The sequence below is a fragment of the Ambystoma mexicanum genome, chromosome 8, assembly GCF_040938575.1.
Source record: "Ambystoma mexicanum isolate Mex_15411 chromosome 8, UKY_AmexF1_1, whole genome shotgun sequence".
NCBI classification, from domain to species: Eukaryota; Metazoa; Chordata; class Amphibia; order Caudata; family Ambystomatidae; genus Ambystoma; species Ambystoma mexicanum.
The window spans coordinates 1,324,912,793-1,324,934,859 of NC_090929.1; positions in this window are offsets into that span (position 1 = coordinate 1,324,912,793).

Sequence of the window (22,067 nt, forward strand, 5' to 3'; positions counted from 1 at the left end):
GTTTGGTATTTAAGCGGATGTGCTTTTGAATTTTAGTATTTCCTTTTTGTATGTGTGTAGTAGAACTTTGCCATGTGCAGAATTGTTGCTAGTCTGTTGTAAAGCAATTGCATTTTGTATGTGGCTTCCACTGCCAAAATATTTTCTCTGGATATGGTCGATTTCTTCGAGTGGGTCTTTAGCTGTACCATGCAGAATATTGTTATTTAAATTGGCTAGTGCTAAAGCAGGACTTTTAGCATAGTACAGTTTATAGACTAGATTTCGTATAGTTGATGATGTGTTGATATCATTTTGATATGTTGGAAGGTGCTTTTGCAAATTGGTCCTGAAATGCAGGCCAACGAATGTCCTTGCAGTCATGTGTATTTGCACACTGGACAGGTATCCATATTTTGCAGCAGTTTTGTTTTGATTTTGTCTTTGCCTTTCACATATTGATTGAGGAACTGGCGTAAAGATTTGAAAGATTTTTTGTCAATGTTACACATTGACCCGCATGGCCATTTGTATACTGGACGTTCTGGTTCAGTCGAATGGAGAATTGATAATGAGTTTTCTGGGGATATTTTTGTAAGCAGTATTTCTTGTTGCATTATGGTATTATTACGTTTTTCATAACCTCGTCCACTGCTATGTATGGCAATTGTGTTTTGTTTGATTTTGTTTGTATGTTTATTCATTAAAATTTTGTTCTGTGCTTGTGGTGTGACTCCATTCACCTCCACAGATATTTAAGAAGTTATTTATGTTGACATTTCCTTTATTGAGAAGTCTTTTTGTAATTTAATAAATAACTTTCTTTTGAGAAGGATTACACTGTCTATCAAAGCTTCTAAGATTAAGGGGTCGATTCATGGAAATAATGTGCGCCGAAAATTCCCACGCAGAGGTGCCAAAACGTGCGAATCGCAGTAAAAGTGCGAAAATCACAGTGCAAGTGCGAAAATCGCAGGGAAACCAGCGCACATTGATTCATGCAAGTCCGTGCGCGAGAAAAACATTGGATGTGCGCTGAAAATGTGCGCCGCGCACGCCGGCGCAAAGGTCATCCAACAGCGTGCACCACGGCCACTGCGAAATCGCACATAGCGCGGCGCACATCACAAAAGTAGGCAGAACATGGGGCGTAATACTCGGAATGGGGAACAACGCCTGAAAATATGGGCGTCACGGGGGAAGTACAGGAGGCAAGTGCGCGGAACGCCCACACGCTCGCCTACAACCCGTATTCATGGAATCGAATAGGGCAAAACAGCGCACGGTCGAAGAGGCGCACAGGGCCAAACAAGTACGCCACAAGAAAGCAGACGGTAGCGCCCCTGCGACTGAAAAAAATGTGCGCCAAAATGTGCGCTAACAAAAAGCACCCATATACAGCCATGATGAATGGGCCATACAGTGGCCCTCTAGGACAAATGAGGTGCAAAGGGGTACCGACAAACACGGACACCCGCTGTGTGAAAAATAGCGTGTGCGTGTGTTCCTGGGTGCGCGGGAAGTTCCACACGTGATTGTCCTGGGTACGTGTACTTCGGGGTGCGCGGGAAGTTCCACACGCAATTAGCCTGGGTATGTGTACTACAGGGTGCGAGGGAAGTTCCACATGCGATTGGCCTGGGTACGTGTACTTCTGGGTGTGCGGGAAGTTCCACACGCGATTGGCCTGGGTATGTGTACTTCGGGGTGCGCAGGAAGTTCCACACGCGATTTCAGCAGGGTACGTGTATTTCGGTGGTGCCAGGGAATGCTACACGTGATTTGGCCATGTGGGTCCTCCCAGGTGTTCCCTCTACACCCTCCACGGTCCCTGCAGGCAGCCCACACCACAGGGGACTACCCTGCACCCCTGCTCATGTCCCACAGGCAACCCATCCACCATGGCCATGCCCACCAGCCAACCCACATGTCACATTGCACTACTGATCACCAACACATGTCTCCCATCACCCCCACCCCCCAGCAGTGCAGGGGCAGCCTCCACCAGGCCCCCACACATGTCTACCACCACCCGCACCCCCCAGCCACCAGGGGCAGCCTCCACCAGGCCCCACTCATGTCTCCCATCACCCCCACCCCCAGCCACCAGGGGCAGCCTCCACCAGGCCCCCACACATGTCTCCCACCACCCCTACCCCCCAGCAGTGCAGGGGCATCCTCCACTAGGCCCCCACTCATGTCTCCCACCACCCCCACCCCCCAGCCACCAGGGGCAGCCTCCACCAGGCCCCCACTCATGTCTCCCACCACTCCCACCCCCCAGCCACCAGGGGCAGCCTCCACCAGGCCCCCACTCATGTCTACCACCACCCCCACCCCCCAGCCACCAGGGGCAGCCTCCACCAGGCCCCCACACATGTCTCCCACCACCCCCACCCCCCAGCCACCAGGGCAGCCTCCACCAGGCCCCCACTCATGTCTCCCATCACCCCCACCCCCCAGCCACCAGGGGCAGCCTCCACCAGGCCCCCACACATGTCTACCACCACCCCCACCCCCCAGCCACCAGGGGCAGCCTCCACCAGGCCCCCACTCATGTCTCCCACCACCACCACCCCCCCAGCAGTGCAGGGACAGCCTCCACCAGGCCCCCACTCATGTCGTACACCAACCCCACCCCCCAGCCACCAGGGGCAGCCTCCACCAGGCCCCCACTCATGTCTCCCACCACCCCCACCCCCCAGCAGTGCAGGGGCAATCTCCACCAGGCCCCCACTCATGTCTCCCACCACCCCCACCCCCCAGCCACCAGGGGCAGCCTCCACCAGGCCCCCACTCATGTCTACCACCACCCCCACCCCCCAGCCACCAGGGGCAGCCTCCACCAGGCCCCCACTCATGTCTCCCACCACCCCCACCCCCCAGCAGTGCAGGTGCAGCCTCCTCCAGGCCACCACTCATGTCTCCCACCACCCCCACCCCCCAGCCACCAGGGGCAGCCTCCACCAGGCCCCCACTCATATCTCCCACCACACCCACCCCCCAGCAGTGCAGGGGCAGCCTCCACCAGGCCCCCACTCATGTCTCCCACCACCCCCACCCCCCAGCAGTGCAGGGGCAGCCTCCACCAGGCCCCCACTCATGTCTCCCACCACCCCCACCCCCCAGCAGTGCAGGGGCAGGCTCCACCAGGCCCCCACTCATGTCCCCTATCACCCCCAACCCCCAGCCGTGCGATTTGCCTGGGTACATGTACTTCGGGGTGCGCGGGAAGTTCCACACGCGATTCGCCTGGGTACATGTACTACGGGGTGCGCGGGAAGTTCCACACGCGATTGGCCTGGGTACGTGTACTTCGGGGTGCGTGGGAAGTTCCACACGCGATTGGCCTGGGTACGTGTACTACGGGGTGCGCGGGAAGTTCCACACGCGATTGGCCTGGGTACGTGTATTTCGGGGTGCGCGTGAACTTCCACACGCGACTGGGCCTGTGAGAGTGGGGTACGTGTATTCCAGGGGTGGGCGGAAATATTTACTCGCGACTTGGCCTGGGAGAGCGTGCTACGTGTATTCCAGGGGTGGGCGGGAAGATTCACACGTTTGCCTATGATGCGCCGAAAAATAAATGGTCCAATCCTGAAACACGTACGCCAGCATGAAGCAGGCGTATGTCGACTCGCGCAGCATAAAAGTGCGCGCAAACAACAAGCAAGCTCAGACGCCAGGATGAATATGCCGTTCCAAGCAGCAGTGGTGGTGGGTTACCAAAGGAGGAGGAGGAGGATAGTGAGGACCAGAATTTTTACTCCCAGAACCAGCCTTTTTGAGATGCCTGATGACCAGGTGTATGGGAGGTACAGGTTTCCACCACACATAATACTGGACCTGGTCAGTGAGTGGTAGGATGACCTCACATTACCCACCCTGTGCTCCCAAGCACTCAGCCCCCTGGAGAAGGTCCTAAATGTACTGCACTTCTTGGCCACAGGATCATTTCAGCGGACAAGTGCCATAGTGGGTGGGGTGTCACAGGCCACGCAGTCACGCTGCCTACACCAGGTCTTGAACATCATCACTGCATGCCCATCAGTCCGTAGGCACATATACCTGCCCTGGACACCTGCAGAAAGGCAGGCTGCCACCCTCGATTTCTACGGTGTGGCACAATTCCCAAAAGTGCTAGGTGCCATTGACTGCACCCATGTGGCACTACGTCCCCCCAGGGCATCTGAGCACATCTATAGGAACCGCAAGCACTGGCATTCCATCAACGTGCAGGTAGTATGTAATGCCAAGGGAATCATCACCTCAGTATATGCCGACTATCCAGGGTCCACCCACGACAGCTTCATTTACCGAATGTCTACCCTAAGCCGGGACCTAGATGCTGGGCGGCATGGCGATACATGGCTGCTTGGTGAGTATGAATGCCACTGCACATGCATGCATGTCAGATGCAGAGTTACGTCACTACCCCACTAATGATACCCATCATCTCCTCACCAGGGGACAGTGCCTACCCTCTGAGCACCCACATGATGACGCCAATTCGGAACCCCATCACGCCTCCAGAGGTAAGATACAACACAGCCCATATTGCAACCCGGGGCATAGTTCGCTCCCTTGACCGTTCTGGCGGGCAGCTGTTATATGCGCCCCCAGTAGTGTGAAGGATCATAGTGGCAGCATGTGTCCTGCACAATGTTGCAACATGCCGGAGCCTGGCTGTGGACATGGTTGTGCCCCCACATCCCCAACCACATGCACGCCCGCTGCGCATGGGAGGGGAGAGGGCACGGGGTGAGGCAGCCCGTACGCAGCTGATGGCTAATTACTTCACATAGAAATCACACCGCCGTGGAGTGCACACAGCCCTGGCACATACCATCTGATAAGCAATGATGACTCGACCTGAAAATTAAGACGAACAAAGGGACAGTCAACTGTCAGAACCATAGCAGCCTGAGATTGTTCATGTGGAAGTGTCACAATGTGTGCATCCCTACCTAGACAAACACCACCAATGCAGTGTCATCAAAAGACACTTCCATGCTGCAGAAATGAATACCCACTCGCAAAATACTACATGAAAACAGTGCCATGTCACCCAACCCCTCCCCGGCACGGCCACACAACACACCACATCATGTCATGCAATGTGAGAGGAAACAAATTAATCCCCACAACATGCCCCAAGTGTCACCAGCTACAGTGTCCCTAATGGAAACATGTCCACACATGAAATGCTCACAGTAATGCAGGACCTACAACACACATTACCAAATACTTACCAAGAATACCAATCACCTACACAACCTCCAACCTACCTTAAACATGACATTACAGACTTAAAAATGTGCTAGCCTCACTACCTAACGATGCCAGCCCTCCGAACACTTCCAAGTATACAGTGTTAGCGCCACGCAAGAGTGTAGGTGCACTGCTTACAACATGGACTCCAGTTCCAAGGTGGACCGTATTGTGAAGACATGAGGAATGGACCTGCAAATTAGGAGGATGAGATGGATGCAGAGGCACATATCAATACACCATGCAGTGTAGAATACAACAACAATATGCACTATGAATGTATACAAAGTATTGACTACAGACTGCCCACACAGCTCATGGGAGTCCAATGTCACCATGTACGTCAATGTCACTTGGGCACACCCTTTGCAAGCCCATGGAAACGGGAAGAAGGAGGGGTGTGTGTCACAAAAACCCAAGCATCTGAACTAAATTCATGACAAGCCTGCATGTGCCCAGCCACAATGCAGCGTATGCCCATGGGAGCCACACAAGGCAACACACTGTCACAAAAAAAAAAAAAAAAGGAGGGGGGGTGTTTTGGAGGCCACCCAGGAGGTCTGAGGACAGGGTGCACACCAAAACCCACCTGTGTGGATCTTGCGAAACAAAACACCTCCATGGGCTCATGGCCTACACGGCTACCCTATTGTGGGAGTATCATGCTGTCGCTCTCCTCACCCTCTGCAGCTGCATCAGGAGGTGGTAGCACTATGGGAGGCAGCTCACGCAAAGCCCTAGTCTGTTCCTCCATGGCTGCAAGCATGCAGGTATGGTAGGTCTCGTTCTGGAGGATAAGTGTGCGGAGGTCCCCATGCAACAACTTACGGGATGCCCGGACCCCCGCCCTAGTTGCCTGCATCTCAGCTGACAGCGTATGTGTGAGACGCTCCAGCTGCTGTTCTGTCCTTCTGTTTGTTGAAGCCTCAAGCTCAACAAGAGTCGTCCTGAGGTGAAGGAGTTCCACCCTCAGGGCTTCCCTGTGGCCCTGGGACTCTATAGAAATGGCTTCCTACAGAGTCGCCAGTGCCACCCGCCTGTCCCTGTCGGACACCAACATGTCCTCCCTGTGTGACTGGCAGATGGAGTCGGTTGCCTGCTGTAGTCGCTCCATCAGCCTTTCGGGGGGGACAATGGAAGTGGCCACCCTATCCATGGCCTGAGCCATCATCTCTGATGATGCTGCCTGTTAGGTTGCCATACCATATATGGATTGCTCCCATGCGGTATTGCCAGGTGGCTGACGGCCAACACGTCGGCGGGCACCACACCTGTCTGGGGCAGGGCGAACTGTGCCTTGCTGTGCCGGCACTGCCTGAGGCTGCAGGACTGCATTCCCCCTCTGATCTGCTGGCCCAGGAACAGGATCAGATGTCGCAGAGTGTGACCCTGCATCCGTAACCACCAAAGGCGTACCTGCCAACACTGACATCCCCATTGATGGTTCTAACCCTGGTGCAGGTGGGTCAGACAGAACAGAATCCCTCACAGGAACACTCACCTGCGACGGCACATAGGTCTCATCATCCGAATCGACACCTGAATACAGCTCGGGGGAGGTGCAGCCAGAGACACCCCTTGAGAGCACGACCTGCAGCAGTTGTGGGTTCTCACCCACCACCACACCACGTCCCTCACTGGTGGTCGGTCGGCCCTCAGACCCCTCCTGGGTCTGCACCATCTCCACAACCCCAGCAGTATCAAGTGCGTCATCCCCTGCAAAGACATACAAGAAAACAAATGGAAACAGGCATTAGCACTATGGCACACAATTAGGGCTGAGAGGCTACAGAAACAGTACTTGATTGACACATGTCCCACATGACTAAAACCCTCCCATGCATGCACCGTCACTGCGTGTGAAGGGGAGGCAGATGGCACACATTGATGACACCAAGATGGAAGATGAACACATTTGCTGCATGCTGCCTAGCACTGGCATCACACATTGGCCAGTGATTGGCATGTCAAATACACATGCCATCACACAGATGGCATGTACCCTAGCCACGAAGTGAAGAGGGAGAGGAGGTCACCAATTGTTCATTCAGTCCAGTTTGCTAATGTAATTGATTTTTTCATTGAAATGGTTCGAATGTTTAACCTGCAGCTGCCAATCCAAAATGGTCCTATAGCACAGGGACATGTCTAAACAAATCATGTCCAGGAAACTAAGCCAGTCCACTGTACCATAGCCATGTCAGACATGTGACAATAGGACTGAGAAATACCAAGTAAATGTGGTGGTATGGAAACAATCTGCCTGAATAAACAGAGGTAAATAAGCAACACTGTTGTGGCAAGATGACACTCCAAGGGCAACTGGCGTGGTGTTGGGCTGGATGTCTAATGTTGGCAGAAGGGATGCTGCTATACCCAAATGCTGGTGCGCAGAATGTATAGGAAGAGGCACATGGATGACCCAAACCACTCAGGCACACACACCCTCACCTGGTACCCAAACAGAAGCCCTCCCACACACACCATGCACATGGATGACACACACATGCATGTGCACTCACCGGACAATGCCTCGTAATCTGCCAGTTCTCCCATGCCTTGGATTTGTTCCTCCGTGACGTAGGTCCCAGCAACCTGCTCATGTGGAGTGAGTTCTATGTCGTCTGCTGGAGACCCACCTCCAGTCACTAGAGTTGCGGCATGACTTGAGGCCAGCTTATTCTTTGCCCTGCGCTTCAGGTCATTCCAGAGCTTGTAGCATTCAGTAGCTGTGCGCCTCACGATTCCAAGGGCACTTATGATGTCCGCAATGGTCTGCCAGTGTGCCTGACGTTGTGCAGGTGTGGTCTTGGATCCTGCAACAATCACCATTTCGCGGTCATGTGCGGACACATACTCTACAAGTTTATTCAGTTCGGCCTCATTGAAGCTGGGCTTCCTTGACGGGCCGGACTGTGTAGCCGTGTCTGGGGCATCAGCCTCTACTGGACGAGCACTCTTCCTCTTCCGCTTGGAAGGTGGTGGGGATCCTGAGTGTCCTACGCCGCTCTGGATACTAGGGGCAGGAGCTCAGGTGGACTCTGTACTAGGAGTATGGGATTGCACACTCAGCATGGGAGTTGGTGCAGGCATTAGCTCAAGTGTGATGGTGTCAGGGGGAATGTCAGCATGATGGACTTGGACCGACACTGTCCTGGCAGGGTGTGTGAGAGGTGGGGTGGATGGAGCCACAGCTGCCCCTGCAGCCTCCCCAGCCTGCCTACGCGGGGCAGCAGATGAAATAGCTGCCCCTGATCCACGTGGCCTGATGACACCAACGTTCACCGGCGCACGTGGCCTAGACCTGCTGACCTGGAAGTCAGCCATGGAGTCACCCTGTGCCAGGTCGGGTTCCACACTGGGCTGGTCCAACAAGGGCTGAGCATGGATGGTGTCAGCCACGTTAACCTCAACCAGGGGGGGGCAATGGTGTCCCTGACTGCTCCTCCACACATGGGGGGCTAGGGGCACCCTGCAAGTCACGGCCACGTCCCCTACTGGATCCACCATGGCCACAACTTGGGGCACGGCCACCTTTGCCACCTTTACGGCTTGTTCACCTCCTAGCCATGGCACTGATGTTATTGTGCGTATGGGAGTCGATGTGAACTATTGTCCTGGGCAATTGGGGGTCAAAGGAGTTGGGTACCAGATGGTAATCATACCCTAGTGCTCTAGCAAGGCTGTATGTCACCCCTGGGGAAAGATGACGGGTCACGCAACGCACAGGCACCCCAAAAAAGGGAAGTAAGGTGCACGCAACCCCTCCTAGACCACATGCGTGGAAAAATAAACCTGCACTACGCTGTGGCACCCAGAAACACAAGAATGAACATATGCGTGTCACACGCAGCCTAGAATGACCTCTGAAGGGGTACGCGACACATGGGGCATGCACAGATGTTAAATCCGTGCGCGACTCACCGTCTGCCAGGAACAAAAGCGTGAAAAATATGCGCGTGTGCGCGTTGGCAACACCCTCGCCAAAAGAAAATTTGTACAGTGTCTGAGGAGGCAGGACAACAGTAGAAGGGAACGCTGTTTGAGGAAACAGGCCCAGGAAAAAGAGGAAAAGAGAAAAAGCTGTCAGAGGTAACAGGGAGTACGTACTGGAAACGCCGTGAAGTAAATCACGTGTGAACCGACAAGAAGTACAGATTTCACCCACTCGCTCTCCATGAAAAGCACGTACAAGGAAATGGCATTCTACACGTACCTTTTATACACATGTCACAGACGCGCATACGCGATGAGGCCATTTCCACCAATTACGCGCTTTGACACTCGGACGTGTATCTCTTTTTTTTACACGCGCCATTCTCTACGGCCATGCGCGTGACATCACAGCTGCGCATGGTGGCCTTTGGGCCAATGAAATCGCATATGCGAGCACACGTGGTAAAACTGCACGTCCGAGTGTCATCGCGTATAATCGGAGGGAAGTGAGAGTACACGCGATTGGCCTGGGTACCTGTATTTCTGGGGTGCGCAGGAAGTTTCACACGCGATTGGTGGAAATCCACGTGTGCTCTGTCATCACGTGTAATGAGGGAAACACCCGCCCGCGTCACGTCACAGACACGCTTACGCGCTGAGGGCCTTTGGTCCAATGAAATCGCATAGGCGTGCTGACGTGCATATGGCCTAAGGGCCTTTCACGTGCAAAATCACTCCGTATCAAGCTGGCCACGCGTAAGCACACAGAAGACCACGCTCCTGCCCACAAGGCCGAATTACTGCCCCCCAGATCTCCGAGCACACTCCCACCTGCCATCTTCTGCTGCCTGACTGCCTGCTGCCCACGTGCCCTGCCATTTGCTGCCTGCACATCAGCCAGGGGTGCTGTTGCTGTGACCACCCCTGCTGGAACCGAAGACTCCCGACTGGGATTCCATCGCTCCACAGCCCAGCCCCAGGACCCAGTTGCCCACCCACTCCTGCCTCTGGGGTTGTCATGTCGGGCATCGCAACATCTGGCACCACTGACAACTCCCGGCCAGAGAGGCAGAGGGGCACCAGCTTCAGTGCCAGGGAAGTTGGTGTCCTGGGGGAGCAAGTCCTGGGGCAGTATGATGCCCTCTATGGAAGTGTGCGCGCCGACAAGGAAGGACGGACTCGGATCTGGACGGACATCGTGACTGCCATCAACGCGGAGGGGGTGGCAGTCCGCGACTTCCAACATGTCAAGAAGCGCTGGGAGGACTTCAGGTCCAGGACCCTGAACAAGGCCAGGCGCCTCTTGAAGGCAGCGGATGCTAAGAGGCGCTGGGGCCACTTGTCGGAAGATCAAATGAGGGTCCTGGAACGCATATCCCCAGCGCTCCAAGTCCAGGTCCTTGAGAGGCAGACCCGTCTGGAGTCGAGCGGTAAGTGTACATGCATCATGATTGTAAGCTGTGCGTGTGGTGATGTGCCAGTAGTGTGCCGGTTGCACATATGTTTGTATGGGGCCAAGTATGGGTGGGGGTGTACAGGGCCGTGCGGCTAACACATGCGAGGGCTGTCATGTGTGAGACATGGATGGTGCTTGTGTGTGTAGGCTTGCATGCTAAATGCAGTTGTGTGGGCACACATGTTTGGATGAATGTGTATGTAAGTGGGCATGGTCGTGATGTCACGCATGTATGTTGTTTTCAGCAGCATGTATCAGCACTGTGTACATGTGCATGTGTGTGTATTTGACAAGGGTGCAACAGTGATGCAACATGGATGCATATGACAGCAGGATGTGGAAGCCTGATTGGCAGATGTGACATGGATGCCCATCGGAACACTGCGACAGTTGGTTGAGGTGTACACATGCATGCAAGTGTGGTGGTGTGTGTGCATGTGTAGTGCGCTCCCTGTGTTGCATGTGATGTCTGGCTCACCTTTGCCTGCTCTTGCTGTTGTATGTGTATGGATGGTGCTGGCAGTTGCGATGTGGCTGTGGTAGGGCTCATGTGTGCAAGTCGAAATGACATGTGTGTTGCCGATTGTTTTGCCATGTCTGAGGTTTGCCAATGCCACTCATGTGCAACTGTCATGTGTGTATGTGTCCATTGTACAGTGCCCTGATACCTGTGTTTCATTTCTCCCTGTCTGCAGCGTCAACTGATGAAGAGGGCGGAGAAGGTGCTGTGGAGCACAGCGGCGGGGATCGCACTGCCAGCCGGAGAGGCAAGGCCCGGCTCCCCTCCCAGGTTGTGATCTTGTCGGGGAGTGAGGAGTCCGGTGCGGCGTCCCAGGCCGCAGCTGTCGGGGGGAGGTCCAAGAGGCGGAGGTCGGAGTTGGAGTCCTCGGACGCAGAAGGGGCAGCTGGGACCCCACAGGGCCCAACGGGGGAAGATGGCACGGAGTCATCCAGGTTGGTGGGGGGTTTGGTTGAGGAGGAGGCCGTGCAAGCAACAGAGACGGGGTCTGGAGGTGGGGATTCCACTGGTGCTAGTGGTGCAGTGCAGGACCAGGGACAGGAGGCAGCACACATTGCTGTGGAGGTACCTGTGTGCAATCCTGTCCCTGATCCTGTCTCTGCATCATCTTGCACCAGCAGGGATGCCTACGTCCAGACCCGTTTTCAGGCAGGGGATGAGCTCACGACAACTGGCCTTCCTCTGCCTGCGGACGTTGCTATCCGGGTCTGGGTTGAACCTGTCCTGACTGGTGTGGCGTTGCGTCAACGGGCCATGCGAGGTGACCTGCAGTCTTTTCATGAGGAGACTGCATGTCATCTGGAATGGCTCATTGACCGCGTCGGCCTACTGGGACAGGTCACCCAGGCAGGATTCCTCCATTTGATGGGGCTTGCTCAGACCCCCTCCTCAACTGAACCCCCTATGCGCCAGTCGTCCTCCGTGCCATCTTCCCACCCATCAGTCACCTGGGTGCCCTGTGGAGCTGCCTCTGATGATGCGGCCAGGCTGGTGGAGGAGGCATCCCTGCCACAGTGGGAGTCGGACGTCCAGCAGGGGTGGCCACATCAACGACTGCACCCCAGCCAGCAGAGGATGTGCAGGCAGCAGGAGGCAGTGCATGGGCAGAGGCGCAGCAGCAACGTGGTGGGAGCCATGATGGCTCGGGGCCTTCGACATTGGAGGGGCAGGCATCGGCCGGAGGGCAGGAGGACCCAGGACGGGAAGTGTCTTCCGTGTGGCAGCGGTTGGGCCACGCCATAGATGCGGAGCGGCAGCGGGCGGAAGAGGCATGGCTCACGATGGACAGGGCAGAGAGGCAATCCGCAGGGAGTTTCTGGGGAACATGTGGACGGCCCTGCGGACCCTCGGGCCATGGAGGAGGAGCGCCTCCGGGACATTGAGCAGGAGTTCGATGATGCCCTGGCCCGGAACATCCCGAAGTGAGCCGTCGGACTAGCCCGCTGCCCTTGTAAATAGTTCTGTAGTTAGTGTTAGGTTTCCTTTGGTTTAGCATTTTTTTTGGACCTTTTGGACAATGACCCACATTTTTGTATATAGTTTATTTTTTTAGGTAGTGTTATTAGATAGGTTTCATTTCTTCGGTTGGGATCATGGACCCTGGATTGTTTATCTGTATATAGGTGACTTTTGGATTTTCATTTTTTTTTATGATTTCCCCATGGAGCAATGGTTTTCCATTGGATTAACTTTTGTGGACTGTGACTTTGGACACCTTTCATTTGCATTATGATTTGTGGTTTTGCATTATTTCACGTACCTGCTGGTTTATTTTTTTAAAAATTTCAATTATTGTTTCTTTATTTTTGATTCAATTTATGTTGCGTTTAATACATATTTTTTCTTCAAACTTCAATGTGTAGTATCATCTCATTGGTTTCATGCATATCATGATATGGGTTTTGACATTCACTGACACCCATTGGGTGTATGTGTTAGGCAGAAACCTGTGCAGTTCCCTTGGGGAACACTGCAAAAGATTTAAGACTACAGGTAGAGCAGTAAACCCCTTTGGTAGCAGTCTGTACCACCCAGATTTACCTGGTAGCTGTGGCTGAGCAGTCAGACTTCTCTCAAGAAGAGTTAGGCAGTATGCAAAGTATACACAATATGTACCAAAACACAATAGCACAAGCAAACACTGACCAGAGCTTGGTTTCAAAAGAATATTGTTATTTATTTAAAAACACACATAAGTAAAAACACTCTAGCAACGAATATGGTAAAAACACTTCAACACAGTTATAATGAAAGTAAATTCAATCCTTTCTCCTATCTAGACAACTCTAGGTTAACACCACTTAATTAAAACAGAGGTGAGTGCTTAACGTTAGATGACACTCTAGTAGTTTCCAAGAAAGGGAGAGAAAAAGCAGAAATAGGTTAAACACACCACTCTAAGGTCCAGAACACTTGCAATAGGCTTAAAGAAGCACAAAGTCACAGGTGAGCAAAAGTCACTAGGCAGGGCCCACTCTTAGAGTAGCCGGAGCGAAAAGGTGCCCAAGATCACACTGTTAGTTAGAGATTCAAGTCTTGCAAAGAGTCAAAAAGAGTTTTAGAGTGGCTCAGAAAGTTTAGCCAAAGTGTCCCAGGCACTCCCAGGTTCGAAAGCCGGGGACTAAATCTACCCCGTACAGTCGGTGGCAAGGGAAGCCAGGCGGAACACAGTACCTTAAGCGGAAAGGATCCTCCAGCGGTGGCAGTTGTTCCAGGCAGTGGCAGCAGGGCTCGACGTCGGTCAGGGGAGAAGAAGTTCTCGCTGAAGAGCAGAAGAGGAGGGTCGTTGCACTGCCCGGGAAGAAACCAGCCGCGGAGTCCTCCGGTTAAAGGGTTGGTACCGACTTTCGCGGTAGGGGGGTAAAGTGTGGTATTCCGGTTGCCGGGGTGCTTGGCACAGGCAAGGCGGCCACGAGATACCTCAAAGAACGGAAAGAAGGCGAAAACTGGTTGTCCCCACCAGTTAAGGGAAGGAGCCACTCCGTTAAGAGTTCTCCTCGGTCGTCGGGAAAAAGTGGTGAGACGGTTCAGCAGGGCTCCACCGGGTGGTGTCGTCGAAGCAGGTCGGCTCAGCTCTTCCCTCGTCGGATTCTTGGTCCTGTGGCGACTTCTGAAGTCCCAGTCCCCAAAGCCCTGCTTTTATGCAGCAAGCCCCCATTCACCCAGCCTAGCTGTCACTCAAACATGCTAAGTGGTGAGCCGGGCGGCTCACCACTTGGGCCAATCAGGACGGAGTGCGACTTGAGTTACCAAGGTAACTCAGTCCAGGGTGCCTAAATCCCCCTCCACCCCTCCTAAGTACCCCAGACAGAGTGGCACCACTTTGGAGGGCTTCTGTGGAGAAGCCCGCCAAAAGTGGAACAAAGGGCTCCACTTTGGGTCAGAGTTACAGAGGCGAACACCAACGCCATTTTAGAATCAAGTTTTGGCAAAAAGTCCCAACCGGAGTTATAAAAAGAAATATATAAACCGGCGGGATGTTTAAGGCTACCGTAAATAAATAATTAAATGTGTTAGCCTAAAACAATGGGAAATCCCATAGGGAAATATTCGCGGTCGAATATAAAAAGTAGTTTCCACTGCCACCAGCCAAAACTCGATCAGGGGGGACGGAGACGTGCCCCCTCGACTAACAGACCCTGGGGCAATCGAATTGCCCCAGCCAGTACGTCCACAATATGATGGTTTGTACTGGTTCTGTTCAGGATTCAAGACTAGCAAAGTCTTTGGTGACTTTACATGCCCTGGGAGACAGTAGTCAGTCCCAGGGTATGGAGTCTATGTTGGGGAGTCCCTAGGACACTCCTGGGTCACGGCACAGAGGGTGCTGTGTAACCCACATCACAAAAATACATGAGGCCCTATGGAGTAAAAGACCCCATAGCCCATTCAACACAAGGTTTAACCAAGATAACACAGTTCAACATGTCCAAGAGTGAGGGTAAAAGAGTCTCACTCTTGGCAGGAGAAAAAAATAAACTCCAGAAATCCAGCAAAGCTGCTGGGGGACTCACTAGGTAGGGAAATTCAGCCTAAACAGAGAATTCTCCCTAACACTCGCCCCCCCCAGACTAAGGGACAGGAGGATTTAATCCACTCCTGGATGAACCTCATACCTCTAGTCGATGATATACATCCTAGAGAGTCCATCAGCATTTTGATGGTGACACCCTGACCTGTGCTCAATGGTGAAATCAAACCCTTGCAGGCAGATTGACCATCTCAATAGTTTTGGATTTTCCCCTTTCATTTGCATTAACCATCTCAAGGGTTGGTGGTCAGTCTGAATAACAAAAGTAGAACCATACAAGTATGGCCTAAACTTCTTCAGTGCCCACACAATAGCAAAGCATTCTCTTTCGATAGTTGCCCACCTTGTCTCAGGATCCTTCAGTTTCCTACTGATGAAGCAAATGGGGTGCTCCCTACCCTTCTCATCCAGTTGGCTTAGAACTGCACCTATACCTACATTGGAAGCATCAGTTTGTACAATGAAAGGTTGGTGGTAGTCAGGAGCTCTCAATACTGGGGCCTGGCAAAGAGCTCTCTTCAGTTTTTCAAAGGCCTGATTGCACTCCTCATTCCATTTTACCTTTTTTTGGAATTTGGGAGAGGAGATTACATTCAGTGGAGAAGCTATGGTCCCATAGTTCTCAATGAAATTCCTGTAATACCCAGTGAGGCCTAGAAAAGCTCTCACTTGGGTTTGAGTAGTTGGTGTTGTCCAATTTTGCACAGCTTCAATCTTGCTGGGCAAAGGCCTTATTTCTCCACCTCCTACCTCATGTCCAAGGTAGACCACTTTACTTTGACCAATCTGGCACTTACTGGCTTTGATTGTCAAATGGGCCTGTTTCAGAGCCTGCAACACATGTCCTAGGTGGTTCACATGTTCTTCCCAGGAGTGGCTGAAGACTGCAATGTCATCCAAGTATGCCATGCAGAAATCTTCCATCCCAGCCAGAACTTGGTTCACCATCCTTTGGAATGTGGCAGGTGCATTTTTCAGTCCAAAAGGCATGACCTTAAACTGGTACAAGCCAACTGGGGTTGAAAATGCAGTTTTCTCCTTGGCATGGTCTGTCAGGGCTATTTGCCAATAGCCTGACGTCAGGTCAAATGTGCTGAGGTACTTGGCTGCACCAAGTTTATCCACCAACTCATCTGTCCTGGGCAAAGGATGGGCATCAGTCTTGGTGACTGCATTTAGAGCTCTATAGTCCACACAGAATCTCAAGTCTTTGGATCCTGCCTTTGGTACTAACACAACTGGGCTAGACCATGGACTAGTAGAGGGCTCTATTACCCCGAGATCAAGCATCTTCTTGACCTCTCCTTTGATGTGGGCTCTGATATGTTCTGACATTCTGTATCCTCTGCTTTTGACTGGCAGACAGTCACCAGTGAGTATCTCATGCTGGCCCCAAGGGGTCAAGCCTGGTGACAGTGAGAACAGGGAGGCAAACTGATTTAACATAGATTTGCACTCCTCTTGTTGCTCAGGTGTCAGGTCTGAAGAGAGATTGACTCCTTCAACTTTTTCATCTAAAGGTACACCTCTGAGGAGATCAGGGAGAGATTCACTCTCTTCCTCCTCTGCAGCTGAAGCTAGGAGCAAGGCTCCTACATCAGGTCTGGAGATGTAGGCTTTTAGTCGGTTGGTGTGGAAGACTCTAGGAGCTTCCCTGGGTCTGCCCAGATCCACCAGATAGTTGACCTCTCCAAGTTTTCCCACAACCTTGAAGGGTCCCATCCATTTGTCTTGCAAGGCCCTCTGCCTTGTTGGGAGCATAACTAGAACTAGCTGGTCTTGAGTAAACTCAACCATGTTAGCCTTCTGGTCGTGCCAATGTTTGACCAGGGCTTGACCAGCTTTCAAGTTGTCACTTGCTTCTGCCATCATGTGTGACATTCTCCTCCGGAGACCTATCACATAGTCAGTCACTCTGACTGGCTTGAGGGGAGGAGCACCTTCCAACCCCTCCTTAATCAGGGCCAATGGACCCCTGACTGGATGGCCATAGAGAAGCTCAAAGGGAGAATAACCTACTCCCTCCTGAGGGACTTCTCTATAAGCAAAGAGAAGGCATGGCAGTAGAAGGTCCCACTTTTTCTTAAGGGGTTCTTCCAAAGCACCTATCATGCTCTTCATGGTTCTGTTAAACCTTTCAACCAACCCGTTTGTCTGAGGGTGGTAGGCGGTTGAGAACTTGTAGGTAACTCCACAGGTTTTCCACATGGCCTTCATGTAGTGGGACATAAAGTTTGACCCCCTGTCAGAGATTACCTCCTTAGGAAACCCAACCCTGGTAAAAATACCAAGGAGGGCCTTAGCCACAGCCGGAGCTGTAACAGTCCTCATAGGAATGGCCTCAGGGTATCTAGTAGCATGGTCTACTACAACAAGGATAAACCTGTTGCCTGAGGAGGTTGGAGGATCAAGGGGACCAACAATGTCAATCCCTACCCTCTCAAATGGGACTCCCACAACTGGGAGAGGCACTAAAGGTGCCACATTCTTGGAACCAACCTTACCAGAAGTCTGGCAGGTATGGCAGCTCTTACAATATCTATCTACTTCAGCCCCCATCTTTGGCCAATAAAAGTAGAGTGAGAGCCTTTCCTTGGTCTTCTTGAAACTCAAGTGGCCAGCCAAAGGTATCTCATGGGCTAGTTGTAAGAACTGTTGTCTGTTCTCTTGTGGGACTACACGGCGTTTGTAGTCTCCAGGTTCAGACTCAGTGGGTTCACTGTAGAAGAGGCCATCTTCCCAGTGCAACCTATACTTCCCAGGCTCTTGCCCATCAGCTTGAGAAGCTGCCTGGTGGCGGAGACCCTCCAGAGTTGGACATTCTCTTTGCCCCTTACGAAAAGCTGCCCTGCTAGGCCCACCTTCTGCCAGTAAAGACTGCAGCTCAGGATGGTCCTCAGGGTCCAAATCTCCAATAAGGTTGGGGCCTCCTTCTAGCTCTTCCTCAGAGTCTAGCTCAACCACACAGGGTTGTACCTCTCTCTCAGCCTCAGCTGGAGGGGGAGTTACAGGTGTAACTTTGGACAACCTAGGGGAAGTCCTTGTTGGAAGCACTGGAGTGCTTGCTGCTGGCTTTTTCCTAGGAGTCTTGGGTTGCCCCTTTGCTCCTGATCTGGTAGTTACTGCAGTAAGTTGCTCCAGTGGTAGAGGAGTGATTTCTGTCATCATCTCCTGAGATAACCCTCTCAGGGTTTTCTCCCTTGCAGGTTTTGTGAGTTCCTGAAACCTTTTGCTAGGAGGTCTGGGGGTATGAGATACAACTCCAAGAGCTTTGAGGTCATTACCCAACAGAACCCTACCTGGCACTTCACATTGTACACTGACAGGTATTTTTACAGCCATATCATTACATTGGATGAGAACTGGTAACTGGGGACACATCTGCACAGGCCCACCAGCTAACTTGGTGAGGCATTTGGGTGCCTTAGCAACATCCTCTGCCTTGAAAAATGATTCATCCACCACAGTTATGCTGGCTCCAGTGTCCCTAATGGCAGGAGTCTCCTGACCATTCACCTGGACACTGTCCTTATAATACTCTTTAGTATTATCTGGGATAGAGTTATAGACATCTAAATTCTGTTGCTCCCACAACCCCAGAGAGACTAAAGAAACACTAGCTGAGACTCCAGTGGGTTCATCAGCTAGTAATAGAAAGTTTCCACTTGCCATAGGTACTTCCTCTTCTGGAGCGAAGGCTAAGGAGGCAAGCTGGACCCCTGAAGGTTTACCCTTACATCTGGGATCTCCTTTCACATGGTCAGTAGCCTTACAAACAAAGCATGAGCCAAAGGCTCGCTGGAATGGAGGCTTGTTCTGACCTCCTTCTGGTCTGGGACCAGAAGGTACACTAGCCTGATTTGGTTTCCCTTGTGGCTTACCCTTATAGTTTTGTTTGGGGCCCTCTTTGGAATTTGTAGTATTAGAATTCTCTTTGGAGTCCTTCTTAGACTGTTTTTCCCCATCCTTCTTCTGAGTTACCCCAGAATCCTTGTGAGTGGCCCTGTTGGCAACCCACAAGTCAGCAGCCTTAGCTAGTTTCCGGGAATCCAATTCCCTGGAATCAGCCAAGTGTTGTCTGAGCTCAGGAGAGCAGGCATCATAAATAGTCTCCAACATAAACAAATTCTTCATACCTTCATAAGTGTTCACCTTGTAACCCTTAATCCATCCCTCTAAGTTTTTCAAACATTCATTCACCCAGGTAGCCCAAGGGGTACCATCATGCTTTTTGAGGCTCCTAAACCTCTTAAGATACTGGGAAGGGGTCTTCCCAAACCTAGCTATCAAAGCTAGTTTCACACATTCATAGTCCTTCCTATCCTCCTCCCCCATCTCCATTACCACATCAGTTGCAACAGGGGGAAGCCTAGAGAACAACCAGGTGAGTAAGTCATTTCCTGTGATGTTCTGGAGCCCATGATTATATTCAAACAGAGACAACCAATCCAACACATCCAACTTAGGCTCATACATACCAACCAATTCTTTAGGCATCCGGGGTCTTTTAGGACTGGAACTTCTAGAGGAGCCAGAGAGAGAAACATTCTCAACAGATAATTTCTTCATTTCTAAGTCATACTTGAGCTCCATTTCCCTTAGCCTTAGTTCTTTGTCAGTTTGAGCATTAAGTTTCTTATACTCCAATTCTAGCTTCATTTTCTCCAGTTCAAAGTACTGAGGACTAAATGTGGGACCTGGTAAAGGTCCAGTAGGCACAGCAGGTAGAGCAGGCAGAGGCCTAGGGGGGACAGTTACAACAGCCTCACCCTCCTCTTCTGACTCTTCCTCAGAATCATCAACATTTTGCTCCATGTTAACTTCAACACTGTCATCTACAGTTGCTGGAGTGGTGGGTTCCTCTGAACCATCACCCAGACTTTGGTTAGCTAACAATCTTTCAATCAGCTCCATTTTCTTGCCCTTAGTCAGGAGATCCTTATGTTTACAGAGCACTCTTAAACAATCAGCAGTTTTGGCTGCAAGGGACTCTTGACTATAGCTTTCTATAACTGACATGTTAGAGGTTTTACTTTTTCAGTGCTAAGCTTTGTGGTTAGTTGCACTAAGGTATCTAAAGCACAATAAAGTGTATACTCAATACAAATCCCACCGCTGTACACCAGTGTTAGGCAGAAACCTGTGCAGTTCCCTTGGGGAACACTGCAAAAGATTTAAGACTACAGGTAGAGCAGTAAACCCCTTTGGTAGCAGTCTGTACCACCCAGATTTACCTGGTAGCTGTGGCTGAGCAGTCAGACTTCTCTCAAGAAGAGTTAGGCAGTATGCAAAGTATACACAATATGTACCAAAACACAATAGCACAAGCAAACACTGACCAGAGCTTGGTTTCAAAAGAATATTGTTATTTATTTAAAAACACACATAAGTAAAAACACTCTAGCAACGAATATGGTAAAAACACTTCAACACAGTTATAATGAAAGTAAATTCAATCCTTTCTCCTATCTAGACAACTCTAGGTTAACACCACTTAATTAAAACAGAGGTGAGTGCTTAACGTTAGATGACACTCTAGTAGTTTCCAAGAAAGGGAGAGAAAAAGCAGAAATAGGTTAAACACACCACTCTAAGGTCCAGAACACTTGCAATAGGCTTAAAGAAGCACAAAGTCACAGGTGAGCAAAAGTCACTAGGCAGGGCCCACTCTTAGAGTAGCCGGAGCGAAAAGGTGCCCAAGATCACACTGTTAGTTAGAGATTCAAGTCTTGCAAAGAGTCAAAAAGAGTTTTAGAGTGGCTCAGAAAGTTTAGCCAAAGTGTCCCAGGCACTCCCAGGTTCGAAAGCCGGGGACTAAATCTACCCCGTACAGTCGGTGGCAAGGGAAGCCAGGCGGAACACAGTACCTTAAGCGGAAAGGATCCTCCAGCGGTGGCAGTTGTTCCAGGCAGTGGCAGCAGGGCTCGACGTCGGTCAGGGGAGAAGAAGTTCTCGCTGAAGAGCAGAAGAGGAGGGTCGTTGCACTGCCCGGGAAGAAACCAGCCGCGGAGTCCTCCGGTTAAAGGGTTGGTACCGACTTTCGCGGTAGGGGGGTAAAGTGTGGTATTCCGGTTGCCGGGGTGCTTGGCACAGGCAAGGCGGCCACGAGATACCTCAAAGAACGGAAAGAAGGCGAAAACTGGTTGTCCCCACCAGTTAAGGGAAGGAGCCACTCCGTTAAGAGTTCTCCTCGGTCGTCGGGAAAAAGTGGTGAGACGGTTCAGCAGGGCTCCACCGGGTGGTGTCGTCGAAGCAGGTCGGCTCAGCTCTTCCCTCGTCGGATTCTTGGTCCTGTGGCGACTTCTGAAGTCCCAGTCCCCAAAGCCCTGCTTTTATGCAGCAAGCCCCCATTCACCCAGCCTAGCTGTCACTCAAACATGCTAAGTGGTGAGCCGGGCGGCTCACCACTTGGGCCAATCAGGACGGAGTGCGACTTGAGTTACCAAGGTAACTCAGTCCAGGGTGCCTAAATCCCCCTCCACCCCTCCTAAGTACCCCAGACAGAGTGGCACCACTTTGGAGGGCTTCTGTGGAGAAGCCCGCCAAAAGTGGAACAAAGGGCTCCACTTTGGGTCAGAGTTACAGAGGCGAACACCAACGCCATTTTAGAATCAAGTTTTGGCAAAAAGTCCCAACCGGAGTTATAAAAAGAAATATATAAACCGGCGGGATGTTTAAGGCTACCGTAAATAAATAATTAAATGTGTTAGCCTAAAACAATGGGAAATCCCATAGGGAAATATTCGCGGTCGAATATAAAAAGTAGTTTCCACTGCCACCAGCCAAAACTCGATCAGGGGGGACGGAGACGTGCCCCCTCGACTAACAGACCCTGGGGCAATCGAATTGCCCCAGCCAGTACGTCCACAATATGA